Consider the following 24,724-nt stretch of genomic DNA (forward strand, 5'->3'; position numbering starts at 1 on the left):
TTGAGCATCAGGTTTAATTTATCACTTTCATCTCTTTCTGCTTTTGAAACCTAGTTAGTAGCATGGTCTTGGGCAGAGTTTTAAGGAAGAAAATGTCATCAGGCATTATTAATCTTACCTATATATAATTGCCTAAAAGAAGGAAAGGAAAGCAACGTTGTTTATCTTTGTTCTGAAGCCTGCAGAGATTGTGGCTATTTTGCATAATGCACACTGGTATCAGTTCATGTGATAGTCTATAAAATGAATATTAAATGCTTCTGGCCAGCTCTTAATCCTGCTCACGGAACACAGAGCAAGTTCTCCCCTCAGGAAGGGCCCCGCTGGCCGCCGGTGCCAGGCTCCACCCGGGCACTCCCGTCCATCTCCTCCTCCTGGCAGAGCCTGGGCAGGGACCCCACGTCACCGAGTCCCTGCGCCCGATGTGGCTCCCGGGCTCGGGGCACGGCCCTCTGGCACTGCGCAGTGCAAGGGGCTCGCTGGCTGCTGCCGAGCCCCGACTGCTGGGATTTGAGTTCCTCTTCCAGAGCAGCCGCTTTCCCTAAGAGAGGCAGGGCAGCCGGCATTGCACGGGAGCACAGTCGTCCTTGGGGAGCTGCTCCTTCCTGGCAGCGGCAGCTGGGAGCTACCTCATCCCGAGCTCAGGACAAGGGGACGAATACCTGGATCGTCACCTGCTGGTGACTGCTCAGGCCTGGGGATCTTCCAGCCCTTCAGTTCCATCCGGCCGAGCAGAGCTGTGGGTGTTCCCGTGCCTCAGGAGCGCCTGGAGCCATGAGCGGCATCAGTCGGTGAGCTGGAGGCGGCACAACCAGCCTGGTGGTCGGATAATAGGACGTTACCTTTTTAGGATAATAAGACAATGCAGATAGGCTGCATTTTATGCCTTCATTTCGGGGGAGGCTTCCTACCCTTTTATCCCACGTGTGGTTTTTTTCTACACTAAAGCAGCTCTCACAACAGACTCAAATGTGTGAGAGGTCCATTCCCTGTCACCATCTGTGGGGATGTCCACGGTCAATTCCACGACCCTGTGAACTGAGACTAATAAACTGGGCGTTTTTCTGGTCTCAGAATCGGAGTCTTAAGTCCTGTGGGGTTTTTTTTTGGTGGGGGTGAGGGTGTGGAGGGCTCAGGGACAAAGTCCTGCACTGTTGGCACTTGGAACCAGTCCCATCTGGCCTGGCCCAGGGCTGTGAAACAGTGACTTCAGTCCTGTGTTTTGGGAGTGCAAAGCCTTGAGCACAGAGCCCAAATCCTGCATTTTGGGGCCCAGCAACAGACCCAAATCCCGTGTGCGAGTGCTTGGAACACGGAGCCCCGGCCCAGCGCTGTCCGGGCTCGGCCCCGGGCTCATCGGGGCGGGTTCAGGGCTGAGAGCACCGCTCAAGCCCTCCATGCTGGGGCTCGGCAGCAGAGGCAGAGCTCTGGCTGAAGCCCTTCCTGCACCCGGGACACGGGTGGGGCCTCTCCCCGGTGCGGATGTGGTGGCGGAGGACGAGCCGGGAGCGCCGCGTTGCGAGGCTCGTGGTGCCGGTGTCTGGGGACTCGGGACCAGCCCGCGCGCCGCGGTTTCGGGTCCGGGAGGCCCCACGGCTGCTGCCGGGGCGGGCAGGGAGGTCCCGGGGGCAGGAGGCGGTTCGGGAGCCGCGGCGTTCCCGGGCGGTTCCCCGGCCGCTGCTCGGGGACCCCGGCGCGGGCGCTGCGGGACCGGGCGCACGGTGCGGGGGCGGCCCCGGCCGGGGCTTCCCAGCCTTTATTCGGTGCCTGCGCGGAGCCGCCGCGCCCGTTCAGCGACCCCGGGCCCGACGGAGCGGGACGGGAACGAGAGTCTGGGGCCGCCGGCTCCCGCTCCCCGCCCGCTCCTCCTGCCCGCGGCGCCGGGACGGGGAGGGTGACACCGGGACGGGGCTCGGGGCGCGACAGAGCCCCGGGGGGCGCGGGGAGGAGCGGCACCGGCCACGGCCCCCGCGCCACCGCCGCCCACCTGCGAGCCCCGCCCCGGCCCCACCCGCAGCCGGGGGCGGCCCCGGGCCGAGGGTCCCGAGCGGCGGCCCCGGGCCAGGAGCGGCCCCGCGCGGGGCGGGGCGGGCGCGGCGCTGCCTCAGGGGCGGGGCGGGGCGGCACCGGCGGGCGGGGCCGGCCCAGGTGCGCGCGGCGGGGCCCGGCAGGTGCGCGGGGCCCCAGGGCGGCTGCGCGGGGCGGGGCCGAGGGCATTTAAACCCCGGAAGTCGCCCCCGGCGCCATTTCCAGCCCGGCGCTCGGTGGGGGCGGCAGCGGCCGGGCCGCGCTCCCCTGCCGGGCCCAGGTGAGGCGCGGGAGCCTCGGCCTCCCACCGCTGCTTCTCTCTGTCCCTTCTGTTCCCCTTCCTTTCTCCCCCTTATCTTCTCCTCCTCCCTGCCCCCCGCAAACCCCCAATTCCGCTCCCCCGCAGCTCTCCCCTTCCTCCCTCGCACCTGCTCTCCCCCTGTCCCCACTCCCTGCCCTCCTACGCAGCCCGACCCTCCCTCTCTTCCTGCCCCGTTCTTCCCCGCTATCCCTGCCCTCTGTGCCCCCTGCACCCCTCCGGCCGCCCCCTGCTCTCACACCTTCTTCCCCTCCTCTCTCCACGCTCCCTGCCCATCCCGACCCGACCTCCCCCTATGTCCGCTCCTGTCCCCCTTATCCTCCGCTCTTTCCCCCTCATCTCCCCTCTCTCTCCTTTACTCCTCCTCTCTCTCCCTTATTCCCCTTCCCTGTTTCCCCGCAGCCGCGGGGTTCGGGGCGCCGGATAATAAAGCCCAGAGGGCCGGAGCCCGGCGCCCCTCGCTTGAGCCCCCACACGGGGCCGGGCCCGCTGTGCGGGTCCCCCCATGCGGTTCACAAACACCGCCCGACACCGCCGGGGCTCCGGCTGTCCCCACATCACACTGGGGGCTCCCGGGGGGGGTCGGGGGGTTTAGGATGGGCCCCCTCCTCAGGAGGGGGTCCGGGGTGGGGTGGGGTGGGGTGGGGAGGGTTGGGGGGGGGGGGGGGGGGGGAGGGAGGGCCCCCTCCGGAGGGGGGGGGTCCTGGGGAGGGGTTGGGGCGGGCCCCCCTCCGGAGGAGGGGGTCCGGGGTGGGAGGGGTCGAGGGGGGTCCACCCCCTCCTGGCCCCTCCCACCCCGGACCCTCTCCTCCGGACGGGGTCCATCCCGACCCCCTCCCTGGGACCCCCTCCTCCGGACAGGGGCCCGGGGGGCAGGGAGGGTGGGGTGGGTAGCAAAGGGGGTCACGTCACTCTGCACCATAACTATAAAATGTTCTCTGCAGCAGCAGCCTCCCCCTCCCCTGTTCCCCCCCTCCCTCCCGGCCCCTGTCCGGAGGAGGGGGTCCCAGGGAGGGGGTCGGGATGGACCCCGTCCGGAGGAGAGGGTCCGGGGTGGGAGGGGCCAGGAGGGGGTGGACCCCCCTTGACCCCTCCCACCCCGGACCCCCTCCTCCGGAGGGGGCCCACCCCCACCCCTCCCCAGGACCCCCCCCCTCCGGAGGGGGGCCCTCCCTCCCCCCCCCCCCCCCCCAACCCTCCCCACCCCACCCCACCCCACCCCGGACCCCCTCCTGAGGAGGGGGCCCATCCTAAACCCCCCGACCCCCCCGGGAGCCCCCAGTGTGATGTGGGGGCAGCCGGAGCCCCGGCGGTGTCGGGCGGTGTTTGTGAACTGCATGGGGGGACCCGCACAGCGGGCCCGGCCCCGTGTGGGGACTCAAGCGAGGGGCGCCGGGCTCCGGCCCTCTGGGCTTTATTATCCGGCGCCCCGAACCCCGCGGCTGCGGGGAAACAGGGAAGGGGAATAAGGGAGAGAGAGGGGGGACAAGCGGGGCAGAGAGGGAATGGGGGAATAGAGAGGGTAGAGGGGAGGTCGGAGGCCGGGTCAGGAGGGGCAGAGAGGGCGGACGGAGAATGAGAAAGAGGAACAGAAGCGGGATCGGAGTTTGTAGGGAAGCGGGGCGGGGGGTTATGGGGAGGCCGGGTGCGGGGGGTGTAGGTAAGAGAGGTAGAGGGGGAATGGGGGCGGTGGTCGGGCTGGGTGCCCGGGGAAAGGAGAGGGGAGGAAGGAGGGGTAGACTGGGAGCTCGGGGTGTACAAGGAAACAGGGAGAGGAGGGAAGGGGGTTTCAGGAGGGGAGAAGGAGCGGGGTAAGGAGGAGGAAGAAGGAGGGGTAGAGCGGAGGGTCGGGGTGTGCAGGGAGAGGACGGAAGGGGGCACTGAAGGGAGGGAAGGAGAGATACAGGAGGGGAGAGGGAGCCGGGTCAGGGGTAGGAGGGGGAGGAATGGAAGGGCAGTGTAGGGGGTCGGGGTGTGTAGGGGAGCAAGGAGAGGAGGAAAGGGGGTGTTCAGGAGCGGAGAGGGAGCGGGGTAAGGGGTACGAGGGGGAGAAAAGAGAGACAGAGGGGGAGACCTCACCTGGGCCCCGCCGGGGGAGCCCGGACCGGCCGCGTCCGGCCCCACCGCGCTCTGAAGGAGCAAATGGCGCCGGGGGCGATTCCTGGGGCTCAAATCACCTCGGCCCCGCCCCGCGCAGCCGCCCTGGGGCCCCGCGCACCTGCCCGGCCCCGCCCCGGCCCGAGCACCTGAGCCGGTCCCGCCCCGGCCCGAGCACCTGAGCCGGTCCGGCTCCATCCCGAGCACCTGAGCCGGCCCTGTCCCGCCCCGCCCTTGGCCCGCCCTTGTCCCGCCCCGTGCGGGGCCGCTCCGGGCCCGGGACCCTCGCTCGGGACCCTCGCTCGGCGCTGTGCGAGCCCCGGCCCGGGGGCCGCTCCCGGCGGAGCTGCGGCAGGGCCGGAGAATCGCTCCCGGCTCCTGCCGGTGTCCTGCTCTGGCTGCGCCCGGCTCGGCTCCCCGGGCACGGGCCCGCTCCGGCCGCGGGGAGCCGGGGCTCTGCCGGTGCCGGGGCAGACCCCGGCATCCCGTGCTGAGCCCGCCGCGCGGGGCTGGGCTCTGCCCGTGCCCCCAAACGCGGGGTTTGGGCTCTGCTCTGCTCTGAGCCCTAAAACCGTCCCGGGAGCCCGGGCTGAGCCCCAAAGCACGGCACTGGGGCTCCGCCTCCAGCCCCAAAGGCAGGTCCGAGTCGCTGGTTCTGAGCTCTCCGTGGGGCCGGGTGAGCCCCGGATTGGGCTGTGCCAAAGGCAGGCCTTAGAGCTGAGAGCAGAGACTCACGCTGAGCCCGGTTTGAACACCAGAACACGGGATTTGGGCTTTACTTCAAGCCCCCAAAACGTAGCACTTAGTCTCTCTTTTTGTGAAGCCCAAACCCCAAAACACAGGACTTGGTCTCTGCCTCAAGCCCCTAAATTGCAGAACTTACTCTCTGTGAGCCCAAATGTTGTCTGAGTGACCCTGGTTTCAAGTCCCCAAATTGTGACTCAGTTAATGTGTCTGCACTTGGCCAAAGTAGCCTGGTTTTGAGCAGCCAAACTGCAGCACTTGCTCTTCATTTCAAAGCCCAAACACACAGACCATGTGTGGTTTGTTAGGCCCCCAAAACACAGGACTTGGTCCCTGCTTCTCAGCCCTAAATGGGGCCACATAAGGCCAGCAGGATTTGCTCTCCATTTCTCAGCTTTATCACTGGCCACATAAGCCTAGTTTCAAGGCTCAAACACTCTACAGGACTCAGTCTCTGCCCTAAGCCCCCACAATGCAGGACTTGGAGCCCAAACCTGGGTGAGTGACCCTGGTTTCAAGGTCCCAAAACACAGGACTTAGTCTCTGGTTTTGAGGCCCTAAAATGTAGCACTTGGTCTCTGACTTAAGAAAAAAACACAGGGCTTAGTCACTGTCCCTGAACCCCAAATCTGGTCATATGAGCCTGGTTTCAGAGTCCGAAATTCAGGATTTAGTCTCTGGTTTTAAGCTCTGCGCCTCAATTTTGAGCCCCGCAAACGCAGCCCTTGGTCTCTCTGTGAGCCCAAAAATTGATCACATGAGTCTGGTTCTGAGCCCCTGAAACATAACAGTGATTTGGGTCTCCAAAAGCCCAAAACTGCGTGATTCTGTCTCAGTTCCAAGGCTCCAAGCCCAGCATTGAGTCCTGTTCTGAGTACCCCAAACCCAGTGCCTGTGATGATTACAATTCATTATTTCTATATAAATATTCCTGTAATTGCTAAAGCAGGAGGGAGGATCTAACAGGTTTTCCTTTAACAGATTTTTTATTTAAAAATCTACACAGAAATTGCAGCTTACATGTCCCCTTCTCTTCTGAAGTATTTAATACTTCTAATATATTTCTTTTTTCACATTACTTATTTGAAAAGAGCAAATTCAGTATTCGTCATTTGACCTCAAGTAACACTGAAAAATACTTTAGTGTAGAAACATTTTCTGAGTAATATTACGAAGTGAAACAGATAGAATGGTGTTTGCCCATCTCCTCCTGCCATTCCTTCATGGGGAACAGTGGCTGGTGCTGCTGGATCTTTCTCCCCAAGGGATGGGAGCTGTGTGTCAGACCCTGGAGGCAGCTGAGGTGACGATTAAACAGTCAATCAGCCCCCGTGCTGCTCCCTGGGATTTCGGTGCTGCATGGTGTGGGCAAGACAAATTCCAGGAGTCTGGAAGCCAGGTTCCTAAGATTCCTTCGGCAAGAAGAGAGCCCAGTACATCCACCCTTTACAAAAGGTGGCTGTGAGGAATTTGTCCATGCCCTCGTACCAGTGAGACATTTTCTGGGCACTGTGGGTCATTACAGCACAGACTGGAACCAAATCTGGCGGCAGAAGTTGTCCTTCCTAAGACTGAGCTACCATTAATAGGGTAAATATGACTGAGGGTAATGGCCAAAATCCCTGACAGCCTCAAGTTTGCCAGCAGTGGATTTCCACGTGCCTTCAGCTGGGGATTGGGAACCTTGGCTGAGCACAGAGCACTGAATGTGCCGCAGACGGGGCCTTGAGACTTCCTGTGCACACGTGAGCAACAGGCAATGGTTGGGAAAAGCTTGGGGTTCCCACCTTCCCCGGAGCACTGGTGGCAGAGGAATTCTGCCTGGGGTCAGGCACGTTGAGAGGTCCCATAAAGGCACCTCATCCCCTTTGCCCTGACACCTCATAGGCCCTTGTTAACTCTTCTCTTTTTATGGCCCTGCAGGTAAAGGAGTTCATCCTACTGGAATATCCCTGGGGCTGCCAGCGAGGAACTCTTGAGCTGCCCGAACACAAAACCAGATGCACACGTTCTCCATGGGATCAGTGTGCTCTGATGGGTGAAGCTGCTCCAGCTCCACGGAACAGGGACACAGAGCAGCCCCAGCACAGGCAGAAGGCTCTGAAGTGACACCGGGCTGACGGGGAACAGCGTTTGTCCCAGGATTATCATCAGGCCCCTCACAACCACATTTACACTCACGCTGCGTGGATGGGGACTTGTTGACAATTCCCTGAATTCCAATTTGGAAGGAAAAGTTTTGTGTCTGACCTTTTATCTCCAATGCTGTGGGTCTGCCTGCCTTGCTGACATGTCTTCGATCCATCCCATTCCCTCCATTTCAGTTACAGATGAGGAAAGCTAAAGTAGCAACGCTGCTCTTTTCTCTGTTTTGCTTTTGGCTTACAGTGTTATCAAGCGATCCTGGGTTTAGCTTTTGCCTTCACTGCTCTCATAATGGATGACTGATAAGGAATGAACTTCTCTCACTCACAACTGCTCCAATACGAATTTTTAAAATCCCTTTGGACTGAACAAATGCAGAAGATATTATTGACAATTTTCAAATGACATAATAAATCTTAATAAGGTTTTTCATACATATGTACTCACAAAGTCAGAGCTTTATCTGAACATAATCTAAATGCTCTGAAAATTTCCAGAGGTCTCACAAGTATGAAGACACTTTTCTCAAAGTCACAGGAGGATTAAAAGTGAGAGACAAAAAGACATTACCAAGAAACCAGCTGGGTACTAAGTTCCCTTGGAAGGATTTAGCAATGACAGCACTCCAGTCTAAAAACTGGTAGCTGATAAAGGCAACCTAGATATAGGAATGGAACCAAGGGATGGCTTGACAAGAAGCAACCCAGCAAGTTCTGACTCTGCTGTGATTTTCTTCCTGCCCCCTTCCACCCCTCAAAAAAAAAAAAAAAAAAAGCACCAAGTTATTTCAGATGTAAGCACCTTAAATAAATGGCATCTGTCCTGAAGTCTTGTAAAACAAACTGTAGCTCTCTAGTGGGAATGTTGAAATGTTGACAAGCCCTTCTGTGTAGCAATGCAATGCTGCCCCCTCAGAGAACAAAGCAAAGCTCCTGGGAAATAATTAAAAAACATTTTGCTCAGCTTGTGATGCAAATACAGACTTTTCAGGTTCTGCAGAAATAAGCCGGAAACCCACAGAATATCACCAAAACAGACTAAGGTAAGGAGACCGACTGATGTTTGTCCAAATGCACCTGAAAGGAAGCGGAAAGGCTGGGAAAGAGAGAGGACAGGAAGGTTTCTGAGTAGCTTCCTCTCCGTCCTTCTGATTTTTTATTTTTGTAGTCTGATGATGGAGGCAAAACATTTTTTCATTAATCCTGAAGCCTTCTCCTTCATCTGGAAAACTGACACCAATTATGACTTTAGCTTCATACTTTACTAATTCAGAATCTTGTTAGAAAACAGTATTTGCATATTCAAATCTGGTATTTTCACTGGTGTGTGCCTATATTCTGTGTCAAGCAAAGCTTTTCTTACGTTACCTTTTTAATGGTGTCACAAATAGCAGGGCCTCCTCATTACATAGATCATACTTGGTTAGCTCAATACTTCCAACTGTTCTTCATCTCTGTTACTTTTTGATTTAAGAAGAAAATCTACTGAAAAAATAACAAGGAAAACCAAGTATTTTAAAATGGATCACTTAATTGCTGATGTCTATCTAACAAAGCCATCTATGGGTTATTTTGGCAACATGGTCAATTTCGGAGGTAGCTGACCTTAAATGGGGCATTTCTGGGTAAGAAAACAGTCAAATCAAGACTTGAAAAATTAAGACACAAACGACAGAGAGGAGCCAAGTCACGAAGTCTCTTATTTCTCTCCTTTCCCAGTCTTTCTCATAGAGCCATAATTCACTAAGGGAGTGTTTGAACATTTCCACGACTGCAAGAGTTTGGACAGAAGGAATGGGTGAAGGAAATGCATTTTACCATTTAGCCCATACATGGTGGTCTCCTCCTATTTAAAGATGCAAGCCTGAAAAATTAAGAGGTGTGAAATCCATACAGTCCAAGGTGTGAAAAAGAGACAGACAGGCATTTAAAACATTTATCACTTTTTATATATACTGATGTTTAAAACAGCATTGTTTAATGACACAGTATTTTTTCTAAGGTACCTGAGTCCCTCATTACTGCTGAAGCCATTTAAAGAGATTATTCAATTTTTACATAATTTCTGCAGCACAATGAGGAAATCCCACGATGGCTGCATGAGCATTCTTGCCATTGCTTGTGGTTTGAGATGCAGTGAGTTTCCTGGACCATTGTGAGAGAAAATCATGTGCTGAACATGTAAGCCAGCAATGAATGAGTAAATAGCTGCTTCTCTGAAGATCAGCTCATTAAGAAGCAGACACTGAATGAAATAAGGTTCCTGGGAGTCTGTAGCACCACACTTGCCAAGAAGAGAGGCATGAAGCCTCGTTATGTGCCATGACCAAGCAAAAGGAATTTCTACCTAGGCAGGGTATGTGGTTAATATTCTGCTCTTGTGCTTCACCCACTGAAGTTCCAGCGTGCTTTTATTTATGATGTGGTTCTTGTTCAGCACATTTCCATGTGAGCAACTGCGAGTGGCTCTGTCACCCTGGGCACAGAATGGAGCCCAGCTGAAACGCCAGAGGCTGCAGCTTTCTTTGTGATGTGAAGAAAACCAAAGAAAAATACCAGAATTTTTCTTTTTTTTTTTTCTGTGACAAAAGCCTCAATAACAGCTTTCTTATTCAATAGAATGGTCTTGTATGGATATATTACAGCTGGTCAAAAGACTCCAAGGTTATTTAGCTTTTAGTTAGCTTTTTTGTACAGTTAATTTTGTTAGTCATAAATAGCTGAATGACACAGTATTTGTGTAACTTAGCAATACCCAGTAATATTCACAGCTTAATTAAATAATTCACATGCCGATCTCTAGTCAGGATGCAAAAAGACCAAAAGACAAATTAAATAATCATAGCTCACTTGGCCAATTTGTTGAAAAGGAGGAGCAGGGTCTGTTGAGACATATGGCAAACAATGTTTTCTGCAAAACAGCAAACTAAAACACATCACTACTCCCACGTAGTAGGAGGCATGATGCATTTTCAAAGCACTCTCACCCAGAGCAGCAGGTGTGTAACTGAGCAGTTGCACCAGTGTTTTAACAGGGAATTCGATTACCATGAACTGAAAGGTAAAGGGAGGAAGGCAGGAGAAGGGATGAAATATGAATTAAAATCTCAATTTCCCAAGAAATTTTTTTTTATTGTTTGGAAATTTGTGAAATGTGACAAACAAAGAAGTGATTCAGAACACCCACTGCACTGAGATCTGTCTCTGCCAACACATGCATAAGTAGGAATCAGCGCTGGAATTAACTTAAGCACCCATGCCAGCAGGAGTGAGGAATGAAGCCACAGATTTAGTTGCTATACATCTGCCAAGGTTTGGGGTTTTTTCTTACATCCTGGCTTCATTCATACCTAATGACCCTGTTGTGATACATCCATACTGTATGCAAAAAAATACATACAGCACGAAAGTCCAAAGAAGTCACTATGTACTGCTTTACATTGTGTTTAGCAGACATCATCCCACAAGAGAACAACAACACTAACCTCAAATAACTATAGTTTTCTCTTGACCAGGTTCTCTGCTATGGTGATGTTATTTATGGTCATCCTGGTGTCACACAAGCAGCCTTGTGCAGGGAAATCCACTGGTGGCAGCACAATGGTAAGTGATCTATTTGTTCGTGTTTTTCTATTGCGTATCTGAAAAAGTTAAACCCAAACAAAACCGCCAAGATACTATACTCCTTGAGAGGAAGAACACGGTTTATGTGTCTCAGCTTTGCCAAAAAACTCTGGAAACCAATGCTTCAGTTTGTGAATAAAGATGTAGGCACAAACACTGCCTTGAGCAGGGTGAAGACCACCCTTGGGCAGAAGTGTTTTGGAGCTGCAGTGGTGAAAGGATGGGGATGTGCTTTGTTTTGCAGAACATTTGGGTATGTATAACAGGCCTGTCTAAACAGAATTGGTGTGTCTGATGGCTGATCCAATGTTCCAAGGAGGTCCTCTATTCAGAACTTGTTTTCCTTCCCACTTACCCTACTTTGTGTATTGTGCTAGATTATACTGGTTTCATAAGTGGCAGTCACAGTTACTGTCCATCTGGATATGTTTTGAGGCTCTGTAAAGTTTTAACAACTGTGAAGAGGGAAAATACTGAAGTATGCAGCCAGTCTGAAGTGGTTATCTTGAGCTTTAACCTACTGTAGCCAGCAAGGCACAAAACACCCTTCACAGGGCATGTAAAACTTTTTAAGATTTGTACCTTAATAACACAGCAAAAAGCATTCTCTTACGAGATAAGAGATTCTCTCTTTGTATCTGTAATCTCTTAATGAATGAAAATTGTTATAATATTAAAATCATACTAACACATCTCTATACATTCAGTCTTGATTCAGGACATGTATAACTGAATCAGATACTTGGTTAACTCTTGCACTTGTCTTATTGCTTGCCATTAAACAAGGAGATTTTATACTTTTCAATATTTTTAGTAAGAAAATTTATTCTCATATTATTCATGATGGAATGCCAATCAGTTCTCAAAATGCTTGTACACGCTTGTCATGTTTTTTCCATGTTTAAAAAGCCTTATTTTCCATGTTATCCCAGACTAAATTACCGTGTCAGTCTTTAACTCCTAGCTCTGTGATGACACATAATGATATACATCTGGCTAGGCAAGAGCATGGCTCTGCAAATGAACTACTCTGGTGCCCATCCTGAGTCTGTGCAGGCCTTTTGAGGTCAGTAAGGTTTAGACTGGTCATCTTTAAGTGTTAACAAGTCAGGGTCAAAGGGACACAGGGTATTGGGACCATGTCTCTCTAAGGTACCGCCGGCACATCATCAGCTAAGGCACAGCTGATCTCCCTCAGAGCCTGGGCTGGGGTTTGTTCCCTGCCAGGGCTGGCTTTGTGCCAAGCCGGGCCATGGCATGTGAGCACAGACCAGCACAGGCCACTCACCAGCTCTCTTTGCTCCCTCAGCCCTCGGAGCTGCTGCAGGCACTGGCACCGCTCCCTCCGCTCAGCTCCTGCCTCAGGGCTGCCGGCAGGATGCGCAGGCTACCCCTGGATGGTGCTGACTGCAGCTCCCTTGGCACCTGTGAACACATTAATGGGAAACAAGAGCATGGCTCCCAGTGCCAGATCTGTGCTGGGACTGCCTCTGCGAGAGGAGATTTATTGGCACGGCGAGTCCAGCTGAGCTGGGAGCTGAGCCTTTCTGTTCAGTGACGGGTACAAAAGGATGTGGCACTGGCCAAGTCCTGGTCCCCAGCGTGCCTTTGCACTGCCCCACTGCTCCAGCCTTCAGGTAGCTCCAAATCACACTGCTGTCCAGGTCTGCTTTCTGATATATTGATGAACACACAGCAGAGGAGAAGCCAAATCACACAAAACTGTCTTGTTTTGATATATGGGGCAGTTAGTTACCATCAGGCCTCAGAGCAAAATAGTACCTGGGCTGAGAACAGGGCTCTTTGCACAGCAGCTGAAACTATGCCTGCAATTCCAAGTGTGATTTAAGTCTCTCTTGTTCATACACAGCTTCTGGTACTTCATCCCTTGGCTATCCCAGATAGGCCGATAAATTCTTTCCTTTGTCATTTGTAATGGAGGATTAAACCATGTTGGGCTGGAGAAAATCTCTTCTGCTGGGGGGGGCGGGGGGTGGAAGTTACTGCGAGACTATCATAAGGCAGAGATGCTGTTGAAACAGCAAAAGATTTTCCTCAAGGTTCTTAGTACCCATCTGCAATAAATTTTTATGAGGGTTTGGATAAAGTAGAGGCCTGGGCTAACCAGCAGGCTAGTAGTTTGGAAAGCTGCACAGCAGAGTTACTGGCAAATCTTTGTTTTATCCACCCTGACAGGTTCTGCCATACTATTTATTTTTCTAATGCAATAATATAAATCACTGTCAGGTCATCAGCATTCCCACAGTTTTCCAAAGTACTTTTGTGTCTGCCAAAGGTTCCTGCTGGACCTCTAGGCCTACAGGATGCTATACAAGCTCCTTTAATGGAGTGTGTAGTGCTGAGCTGTGCTATGCTGCAACATTCCTGCTCAGAGGAAGAGCTGTAAGGAATGAGGTGGTCCCAAGAGTTACAGTTTAAGGAACATATTAAAGACCACCTCTAGTGATAAAATGTCTTAAACCATGAAAGCAAAGCAAAGCAGTATTTTACTTAAACAAAAGCTTTTTTCCTTCACTATCCACTTAAGAGAATTCTATATGAGGAGCCCAGAGTAAACTAAGACACTGTCAGGATACTGGAATCTATGCCATACTTCTGAGACCCATACTCCAGCTGAAAATAGCTTAAGAGCAACGTGTGCTGGCCACGTGTTCCCCTGTGCCTTGTTGTTCAGCTTTTCTTTTAGGTAACTCTTTCCCTTCTTCTTTTTCTAAACTGTAGTGGAGCACTTCCAAAAAATGTTAAAAAATGAAATAGAATTCAGTTCACTGATTATTTTGTGAGAATCTTACTTCTGGGAGTTGAAATTATTGCTTTTACCAGCCAATACCACGACAGAAGTCCCAACAACAAGAGGTGGGGTCCCAGATCCCAGGGCTGCCCCTGCCATGCCACAGCAATGCCACAGTGCTCTCGGGCTGCCCTGCTTTGCTGAATTTCAGGAAATCAAAGCTCCAGCCATGCACAACAGGCCCTTTTATTTTCAGATCATCTCAAGGGTTTCTGAGAGTGGGAAGAAACCAAATGACAGCTAATGGATCAAGGAGGGCCTGACCTGAGGATAAGGTTAAGTGGTGCAATAATCTCCATCCTGAACTTGGTGCTGTGCAGCAGCTTCCTTGATGTGCTTGATCACCAGGTGAACCACTCTGAGAAAACCTCGCAGATTTTCTGCCCATGTCACTTAGAGCAAAGCTTCTGTTAAACACCTGAATACTCCCCTAAAACACTTCCTTTTTATTAATTAATGACTACTTTCCTCCACACTACACTCACTGATAAACTTGCCCTATTTCTGTGCACTGTCCTTTCTTTGGTGCTCTGATTTTTTGCCTCCAAAAGAAAAAGTATCCCATTTTCTAGATCTAAAACATTTCTTAGTTCAATTATAGGATTTCTTCTTTGAAAATCGAAAAAGTTAATGCATGAGTTCTCTTTGTTTGGCTTTGTTGTGAGTGAAGGAATGGTCTGGCTGCAGAGTTGTTTTTTTTCACAGAGCATTGGATGGGCATATCAGTCAGATTTTTGCTTTTCCTTCTTTGAAGGAAAGATAAACTAACTAATGAGTTGCAGAGTTTCTCTAGGCAATGGCCTCTTTATGCTTGTTGTTAAGACCAGTGTAGGCAATGTTATCCACAAACCTTATTAAGGAAAAATGTTTTAATGTCCTTTTCTCAGAGACATTACACATATCTTTCCAGTGGAGGAAAAACAGCTGAGCTAAATTTCGAATTTCTCTAAAATAAGAAAGAGACCATCAGAGTCTCTTCTCAAGGGAACCCACAAGGATTTATTCCCAATATATAATGTCCCAACTCAACCCAGCCATACTCTTGGTATATCATTGGGCTGGAGAAGCTCTTGAACTTACAAGACTTAACACCAATACACCAATGGTATTTCAGTATGGAGAGAAGAAACAGCCATCTGATTTAAAATAAACCAAACACTGAATAGAGGTAGGAAAGGTCATCATGATGAAGATAAAAAGTGAAGGAAACTCTACTCACCGTTTCAGGATCATGTACGAAGTTCTAAACATTAATGAACATAGCTACATTGAAATACAATATGTCACTTGAATATACTACCTGAAATTTAAAAATATCAGGCTATGAGCTGATAACAAGATCAGTCAAAAGAAACGCTGGGGTAGGAGACCAACACTTGGTATGCAGACAAGCAAGGACTTGAATCTGAGCTCTGGAAGGTAGAGGGAACGGAGCAGTAGGCTGTGCAGTCAAGTAGGCAGCCAAGAAAAATGGAAAGGAACTGAAAAACAGAAAGGATAAAAATAATCCTTCTAAGAAAGTTACTCATCTTGTCAGGATGGAAAGGCTGCTAAGGAATTGGTTTGGAAACAGTGGCAGCTGCAATCAAAAAGTCTACTGTATTTGTAACAAAGGTACACAGATATTCTACTCTGACTTGGCTGTGAATTGTACAGATAAGGAAAGTGCAATTAGAAGTTTTTGAGAGATTTACAGAGTAGCTCCCTGTTTAAAGTGTTCATATGAGTGAAGGAGATGTGTGAGGGGATTCAGAAGTGGATGCAAGTTGTTTATAACACAAGCATTAAAGGTAGTATGCTTCTGTTTTGTTGGCATTCAGAAAAGACATTTGAATAACCTGTCATCTCTGCCAGTTGTTTTCAGCAAACTTACTCTTTCCCAAAGAAGCTGTGTGTGACTGATCTGTGAAGCAACTGCTGAGTTACAATGCCACAAGTAACTTGGAATTGCTGTCTGTTTGTGTTCTCTGGTAAGTTCAGCATTTTCACTTAATTCAGACTGTTGTTGTCATGGCTCATGCTTTCAGCTCTAGGAATCCTCTGTCTGGCTTTTTGAGTTGGCCAAGGGAATTCCTGTACAAATAAACTTACAGGATTTTGTGTCAAGGGATCTTCTAGCTAATTCTCAAAAGGTCAGCATTTCTTCGGTTTGGTTGATTTCCCTGAACTGAGAAGGAACACATCAGTGAAGAAAATTCACACTTCTCCCAGCCCACAGGCTGGTTAATAACTGAGGTGCTAATGCATGGTCGTTAGGCTTCCAGACTGACACAGCAGCTTGGGAGGAGAGAAAGGATTTTGTGTCCTTGATGTGTCTGGTTTATGGTACCACAAGACCCAGCAGAGCTCACCACTCTGAACCCGCTGTCAGTGTTTGTTCCCACATGCACATCTAGGCACCTTGATTTTAGCAACATATATCCCTAGCAGGAAAGAGAAAAAACAAAAGTGAATGAAATACATTCGGAGTCTTAATAAAACAATAAGAACTATAGCAGAAAGAATAATGAAACATTGGAAATGATTTATGGATGTAATGGATCACTCTCTCTGTCTTTGCAGAAAGAAAATATCCAAATTACCTCAGCTTTCATACTCATATTCCCAGTGACTGCAGATGAGGAACTTTTAAATGTTTAAAAGTATGTTTAAGACTGGAAATGGTTATAAAAGATCAGAGGCTTTCAAAATTCACTTTGTACGAGGTCTAGTGAGTGCAATGCCAAGAGCAATATATGAAATCTGATCTGACAGTTTCATAATTTCCCTTTGTTTGAGGAGATCCCTGTGCAATGAAAACGTACAGCATCATGCCAGGACTAAAAGAAACAGTTAGTGGAAAGGACTCAGAGGTAAAGACCACTAGGCAGTTTCTCACTGGCAAAATATAAAAAGAAAATGAAGAATTAACTACATTAAGAAATCCCAAGGAGCGTGGTTTAGATTAAAGGACACTCTCTTCAATCAGGCCGCTGGAACATTGATGTAGCACTGTTCATGCAGATGTTTGGAGAGTATTTCACAAACTCTAATTTTGGAGAGGGCTTCTAAAGACTGTTGCTCTTCCACTACTCTGTGCCACCTCCAATTTATCTTAAGCCTAAAATAGAAAAAAAAAATAAAGAAACTACAGCTTCTAGTTAAATAGGAGTCTTTTTAAAGAAATACAGTAAAACATAAGATATAGTCCAAATCCCATAGATCCTGTATCTGTAGTAGGCTGGCAGGTCTCCTTTTACCTATACACAACAAAAATGAAGTAAAAGCAAATCTGTTGAAACCCAGCATGTTTAATGTAGTCCCTTGGTTCATACTGGCTGCATGTGAACAGTGCATGGAGCAATAAATTGCTATATTGAAATCTTGGGAGTTCAGACTTGGTTGTGTGGTCTATCTTTAAAAGTCTGGTTCTGTATTAAGCTCTGGCTATTGATTTTTAGCAGACTATGCACCTGGTAGCAGTTCTTCAGCCCTTCTCAGATATATTCCAAGTTGGACCGTGTTCCCTCAAACATTAAGCGCACAAAAAGGTTACTTAAGTAAGATCTCAAGTAAGGGAGCTTGTGTTTGGGCCAAATTCTGGGCCAGTGCTCTGAAGTTCTGTTAATTAATTTTGCAAATTTTTGTTAAATTCCGACTATCAATTGATGAAGAGCTTTGAGTGTACCTCAAGTCAAAAGGCAAGAGCTTAATCTTCTCTCAAACAGAAACAAACCTGCCAAGTGGCGCCAGTTCAGCTCTGAAAATGACAACTCCACTCTGCTTATGTTCTGTCTACTACATTTTCCTGCAGGAGAGGAGAAATGCTCCATGCTGCTGTTCCCCTGCCTGCTCCCCGTTTCTGACTTTGTGCATTTTTGGGTAGCTTTTCTGATCATCTCTTCAAGACTCTCTCATTGTCTGGAAAAGGTGTTACCTCATGGCAATACCCCGAGGAAATAGTTTCTCCTTTCCTTTCCACATTCCATTGTTGCAAGTGCAAGATGTGATGAGGGATGGCTCATCTTAATGAAAGAGAGTGAAGGTTCCATTGACTTCAGTGGGGTCAAAACTTCACCCTCGGGGACCTATTGGTAGAAATGGGAGGGAATTTCCATTTTCACAGAGAATTTGCAACCCTTAATTGTGTTGAAACTTCAAATATTTTCTTCACAGGGCAAAGTTCGTATCTTATTTCGGATGAATGTAGTGGCTGAGCGTCATCTGCTGCTGGAAAACCTTTGGAAGTTACTTAAAACTAAAACAGGCATAAAAGAGAATCGGGGTGGGAAAGGGTTGTTTGCTATTAAACACCAACACAAACCAAGCTGGGCTTTTTGTCTGTGCCCTGCCCTTTTTGTTCACACACTCCTCTTCACCCTCCAGACAGCCTTAGAATGCTAATTTTTCTAAGCACTTGGAGAATGAAAACTATTATAGAAATCAACTGAAATATTATTTTAAACCTTGTTTAATGAGACTGGATCCACACTAGAAATAAAATCCTGATCTTTCCCTTCTTGACTTTCAAAAATGGTATTTCCCACACACTATACAATCTGTCACATTCCAATTCAAAGCAAATATTTGAAATAATTTTCAAAAAAAGGATGTTTACATGAACTGGCAGGTGAGATTTATGAAGAAATGGTTTTAAATAAAAGTGTTTGTCTCTTTTCACAGATATTTAGGATTCCTCTTCACATGGCAGCATATGATATGGATGCCCAGAAAGATTCAGTGCTATGATGCTGTAATGATAAAGATCTGATCGTGTCATTCTTTGATGGGGTTTCCACCAGTTTCTGAACTTAAAGGTATTCAATTATTCTGTTTTTCTCAAGGGTAAAATATGCATGTAACCCTCAGTTAGCACTAAGAACAATGTGCAAGCCTTCACACATCAAAGACGTGACTATGTGCTTTTGTCTATCCTAATGGTTTGAGAGAAAATCTTGATAAATCAACATGAGATTTCTTTTTATTTTCCCTTTATTCCCCTTTTTCTCTTTCTTACATTTTGTTGTCTTGATTAGATAAAAAATAATAGGGGGCTGTCAATCTGTTTTCTTTTCAGGTCTTCTCTGTCTCTTTCTAAATTAGTTACAGCCTGCTTTTTGTAGCTTTATAGCCAGCCTGACCTAATTTAATTACCATGACTTGTGTGGCTTAAAGATAAATAGTTTTATTCAGCCTGCTTACTTTTGTATAAGTTTTCCCTTTCACACATCTCTCTATATTTTGGCATTCAGAATTCTTGTCCACTGTTCTTCAGTAGGTTAACACAAGGTTGGTTTATAGCATTGTCCATATTTTCACAAAAAGGCCTTTGATGCTTTTAGTCCCTGCTTTGCTCTGAGTCTGGGGGCCTTTGTGGGACACAAATGAACATTAGCTGGGGCTCAGAAGCAGGGGATGGGAAATACAGCCCTATGCCCATCATGAGGGAGAAATCCTCAAAGCTTGCTTCTATACTGCTACTGTGGAAGATTTTTTCTTATTTAAGGAAAATACTTCAGAAATCAAAGCTTGAGACTTCTCTACAGATTATGGTAAACACATAAGTGGCTAGATGATCTCCAGTAACATAACTCTGTAGCATGAAAACGCCTTCAAGCTGTCCAAGAACACAAATGCTTCACACAGAGATGTCCCTAATGCCCAGATCCCTGAGGTTCATGCCAAGATCACTGACAAATCCTTCTACCACCCTGTTGGCCACCTTTGAATACAGAAAGCAAGCAACCAGCTTATAAACTCCAAAATCCAACTTAAAAGAAGGGATCATCATATTTCTTTCTCTCTGTCAAAATGGAGAAAGATTGACCAGGAAACCCTGAGTGATGCTAAATAGTTGTTAAAAAATCTGATTCAGGTTCTCTTACATTCCTATAATCAGTGCTTTTTTTAAAAAATCTCCCATATAACACTCAGATGAATGTACAGAGACTATCTCCATGTAAATATGTTGTGTTTTGCCTATGAACACTAAATATATTTTGCAGTAGTTTAAAAATAATTCTTTGGAGGCTTACTGCAGTTCTTAATACAAATGTAGATACAGAATTTAGTGTCATTTCTTGTGTCATCTGTATGTCATCTTAATGCTGCTAAAAGAGCCTCATGCCCTTTTTTAAAAATGCATCTACTTGGGTTTAAAAAGAGTATATCTGAGATCATTAGCAAAGGAAATGGCCAGCATTAATTCTAAACTACCACAGGTTTTAACAAAAAGAACAAACTGTGAAACTTAAAAGGAAACCCAACAAATGTGTTTTATGAATACATGTGCAAAATTTTGGTTACAATCAAATAAAATACTGATATGTGCCAGACACCTTGAAGTTGCTCTCCTGTGTCTAATTCTTCTGAGCTAGATTTAAATTAATCTCCCAGTACTCGGCCTCTTCCCACCCTTGTTAGTAAACTAACAAAAGCAATTTATACCAACCACATCATAAGCAAATATAAAATAAAATATAGCAAAATAAAAATAGCAAAATAGCAAAATAAAAACTCTTTCAAGCATTTGCTTCATCCTGTTGGACACCTTTACCTATAATCACAATAATCTTCTATTAAATAAAATTACATACATGCAAGCTTATTTCAATATGTAAAATGTTTTGTTTCCAAGTGCAATATTCAAATGCCTTGTTTCAGTACTGTTGGTCTATTAATCTGATGGCAGTATTCCACAGAATTTACATGAAACTAACCTGAATAGTTGTAAAGCTCCCAGGAAGCTGATTTGCTTCAGAACAGATTGTGACATTTCTGTAGGTGTACAAAAAAACCAAATCCAAACATTTCATATAAACTTTTCAAGAAATATTGCAATCCTCAGCAATATCACAGTTAACACATTTTGAGAAAACTCAAAACTTCAGAGCCTTAGGGCATATTTCTCACACAAATAAGTTCACCTGCAAAGGAATAATTCCCAGACATCCAGTTGGAGACATCTGAGTGGTTCAACCAGGCTTTCCCATTGTTCTTTTAATATTTAATAATGCCTATTTGGATCTTTTCCTTGACTGAACTGGAGTATAACTCATGAATACAAACAGACCAGTGTTTGACACTTGAGGCAGCTGCTATCATTGTCCTTAACCCTATCTGCTTCCTGTGTGCCATTGCCTCTGTGGAAGGAAAGATGAGCCAGAAGAGACAGGGAAGCAGTTCATGAATGGCTCAGGCTCAGGCTCAGTTTACTACAGTAACTTCCATCATAGTCTGATAATTTAAAAAAATTAGCACTCCGTATAATAACGAAGGCACCAGTAGTGGATAAGAACAGCAGAACCAGACACACATAAAATAGAATAGAAAATTTGTGTGGGACATGGAATCTGTGCTGAAGGACTCAAGTGAGAGTACCTGGGCTCCTTGAGAGGTTCTTTTGACAAAGGCAAAATGTTCTTGGCAACAGTGACTGGTCACTTCTGCTCTTCCTTCTAGGAAGGTATAAATCTGCTTCTTTTATGTGTCCAGAGTACTTTGCTTTTAAATGCTTCACAAAGGCTACCAGTATGAGAGTACAGTGGTCCTTGACTGCATTTGGTATCTATAGTTTCATGCAGCCAAAAGTAATATAAGAGCAACCACAGATGAATTTTAGAAAATTTCATTCCTTATTTACATATCTATGTTACACCCTGTACAAAAATTATGCAGAATGAGATATGCCATGAGGAAAAAAAAAAAAAAGCACAAATCAATTCACTGGTCTGAATGTGGATCAAACGCCAATTGCACTTGGCAGAAGCACACATCTGATCATTACTGCAGCCAGATTCCAGGAAATAAAGGACAAAATATGGCACATATTCCACTGCTCTCATCATGCACAGAAAACAGCTGATATTTCGAGGTTCTGAGGTTACAACATGTGGCTCTTCTAAAGAGCAGACTGCAACCTTGAGGGGCTTGTTTTGTTTTCCAACTGAAATCTGACATTCATTACATGTGAACATTTGGAAGTCATATTGTACATCAAGCATTACATCTAATTGCTTTAACTTGTACAGTGTGCAGTCATTAAAATGACTTCCAAAATAATGGAGCACTTAAGGGAACCCTCACCCACGTGTGACCCAATAAAGAGGAGCAAGTGCCTAACTGCAAGCACTTTGTACTTTAGCACAGATCCATAAGCACCCTCTTTAAATGGGGTGATGCTTGCAGTGGATAGGAAGCAGGTCACCCTATGATCTATGGACACATAAACACATACAAGGAGAAATTATTTCTGGCACAGATTTACTTCACTCAAGATTCTCTGAGCAGCAGGGAGACATCTGATATGTAAAACAGTAGGCCCCAGCCAATTAGTCTGTGACAGATAAGAACCTTTCCCTTATTTGTGTTATAGGGTTTCTATGTGGCCTGTTCCTTCGATGATTTCATGTTCCCCTCTGACTTCACTGAAATCCAGTTTTTATCAACTGGGATTCTGGCATGCTTTCCAGGTGCAACAAAGAAATAACCTGTTTGGAAGGAAGGAAGTATGATATGTGGGCCTTGTTTCTGTCTTATGGGAAGCAATGCTTTTGTAGTTCTATTTCTCAAAAAAAAAAAAATCTGTGAACAAGGAAAGTACTTTATTATCCATACAAATGTACCCTTTCAAAGCATCACAGGGGATTCAACCATTAATATCTAACTGCAGCATCTATCTAACTCAAGTATGCTGCTTTGGAAATCTGCCTTGCTACATACTGGTGCAAAAAAAGTTCATATAAAAATAGTCAAGAAACATTTAGAAAATCTCCCCCATCATGAATATCTTACATTGCCTTTTAAATCTGTGCATTACTACATTCCCAAAGTTACGAAAAGTAAAATTCTCCTAAGCCTACATCCCCAAGGTGGATAGAGACCTGTGGGATCTGCTAGATTGTTGAGATGGCAATGTTTAGAACTTGTAAAATTTTAAACTGGTACTTGCATTACTCCACTACATCGGCAAAAGCAGCACCTCACACTTCTCTCAGTAATCATTTCACAGTGTGAACCTCAATGATCATTCACACCCCTAAAAGGATTCCCATGGGGTTTTTTCCCTTCAATCTTGTGGCTCTGCATTGAAAGACCTACAAAGGCTTCATTCTACTGATGGGAGCGGAATATTCTGAGTGGCAGATGGAACAGCTCCTGAAACAACTTGGTCCATGGTAAAGGCAGTATTTCAACAAAGGCTATAGAAAATATTAGACCAAATGTTACAGGAAGCAAGAACTACCTTCTCATATACTTCTACTTTAAATTAAAAATTGAAAGGCCTGGCCAAAAAAAAAAAAAAAAAGAAAAAAAATTAAAGTTCTTTTAGGTATAGTATAGAAATCATTTTTGAGGCCTTACAGAAGGGATTTTTTCTTTCTTCTTCTTGTTAACTTGATTTATTTTTATGTATCCTGAGAAGCTGCAGTCAAACTTCACACAAAAATTACTTCCAACAAAAAGGGTTCATGCTTCTGGATAGAAAACAAGAAAAACTCAGATCCAAATTCCTCCTTTACTTCCGTGACCTAGGGCAACTACTGCTGCCTTTTAAAGTATGCATGCTTCTCCTGTCCCTGGTGATTGTTATTAATACAGGTTAGGGAAAGTGGTGATAAAGATCAATTCCCAACCCAGAAAAGAAACATTAACTGCTTCTTTCATGTCTTCCATAGTAAGTGAGCAGCTACAGTTTGAAATGATCCCCAGATGTTTACTATTCCTGGTGCTCAAAAGCAGTGTAGGTTTTCTCCAGAGCCATGTTGGGTATTTTTGGTTATCCTGCAGACTTCAACCCCTTGTCATCAGAAGGAAATGCAAAGGTGGAACAGAAAGCTTGTGTAGTGTAGAAGTCCAAGAAAAAATAAACCAAGGATGGCCTCTTACTGTTGGCCAACTTAAGCTATGCCTCTGCGTACTAATGCAAGGAATTCCTACAGAGATGGGTATGGGAACACTACAAGCTTGTCACTTAATTACAAGAAGATTTCTTGACTCTGGTAAAAATAAAATTGCTGAGATCTCTCACAAAAACAGTGTTATTTTTCTGGTTCTTTACAGCAGTGTTTTCCTACTTCTTCTTACTCAGAGCTTGGACACAGGATAGTCTGCCTACATTTGTAAACATGATAGCTAACAGAAAATGAAAAAAAAAATATCCTCCTTAGATAATACAGATTAAGAATAATAAGAACCATTTAAATTCTACTTCTCTTTCCTTTGCACTTAGTCCTAATTATTCCCTGATGAAGACTTACCTTTACTAAAGCGTAGTCCCACTGGAAGCAATTAATAGTGATAAAAATAGGCGCTTTCCAAGAGCTTTAAACAGATTATTATCTGAAGAGCCTGACAATTTTGTCATTATTATAACCAGGTAAGCAAAGACAGAAGAAGAACACGCCATACACGATATTAAAGTACTTCACCTTCTTGGACTGCACCGTTCCTTTCTCCTCTCATCTTCTGAGGAACATTGGCCGAAAGATTTAGTGCTGCATGAGCAGCAGAGATGGAGAAAAAATACTCCAAACCATGGTAGGTTTGGAGTATTGACTCAAAGCCAATGACTCAAAGCCAATGACTCAAAGCCAATCTCTTACACCTGCTACAGTGTGTATAACTTAGAGAATGTAATGCAAAACAAAAGCCTCTGATCCTCATTTCAGGACAATTACTCTGACTGAACACTCAAGTAACTGAGCTGGGCTCCTCTTTTTAATGAACGAGAAGATGCCAATCTGACCTTATTAGATCAGCCCACATGGAAATTAAACATTTACATGTATTGTTACAGTTTTTCTTTTATGCCAAATAGGCAGGCCTCAAACTGACTTCTCTGCTCCCGTACAATGGTCAGAATGAACCAAGTTGTTCAGTCTCTGCAGGATCAGAACCAAAATACTCTCTGAAAGGTATTTTGAACAGAGGATGGAATTTTTGACCCTCTTTCCATTGCTGATACTAAGGTGATAG

General features: G+C 46.6%; 3 long non-coding RNA genes across 7 annotated transcripts in view; 1 reads left to right on the forward strand and 2 right to left on the reverse strand.

The window, feature by feature from the left end:
- LOC125325722 lies at positions 1 to 4,509 on the reverse strand. Its single transcript, XR_007203507.1, has 2 exons — positions 4,427 to 4,509; positions 1 to 816 (listed from the first exon to the last, which is right to left on the reverse strand). It is a non-coding gene; the product is annotated as an uncharacterized LOC125325722 (long non-coding RNA).
- On the forward strand, positions 2,256 to 23,776 carry LOC125325720. Of its 2 annotated transcripts, none has more exons than XR_007203500.1 (5): positions 2,256 to 2,308; positions 7,112 to 8,375; positions 10,848 to 10,935; positions 15,623 to 15,738; positions 18,431 to 20,084. It is a non-coding gene; the product is annotated as an uncharacterized LOC125325720 (long non-coding RNA). The 2 variants fall into 2 exon arrangements; XR_007203501.1 differs by lacking the exon at positions 2,256 to 2,308 and adding an exon at positions 22,122 to 23,776 and having other exon boundaries at positions 8,295 to 8,375; positions 18,431 to 18,564.
- LOC125325721 overlaps positions 11,666 to 24,724 on the reverse strand; it is a 63,347-nt gene continuing 50,288 nt past the window's right edge. For 2 of the 4 annotated variants that reach the window (XR_007203503.1, XR_007203502.1), the window contains 2 exons: positions 20,467 to 20,524; positions 11,666 to 16,868 (listed from right to left, as the gene is read on the reverse strand). This is a non-coding gene — a long non-coding RNA (uncharacterized LOC125325721). The remainder of the gene's footprint in view (positions 16,869 to 20,466; positions 20,525 to 24,724) is intronic. The other 2 variants (XR_007203506.1, XR_007203505.1) reach the window with 2 other exon arrangements.

The sequence above is a fragment of the Corvus hawaiiensis genome, chromosome 5, assembly GCF_020740725.1.
Source record: "Corvus hawaiiensis isolate bCorHaw1 chromosome 5, bCorHaw1.pri.cur, whole genome shotgun sequence".
Classification (NCBI taxonomy): Eukaryota; Metazoa; Chordata; class Aves; order Passeriformes; family Corvidae; genus Corvus; species Corvus hawaiiensis.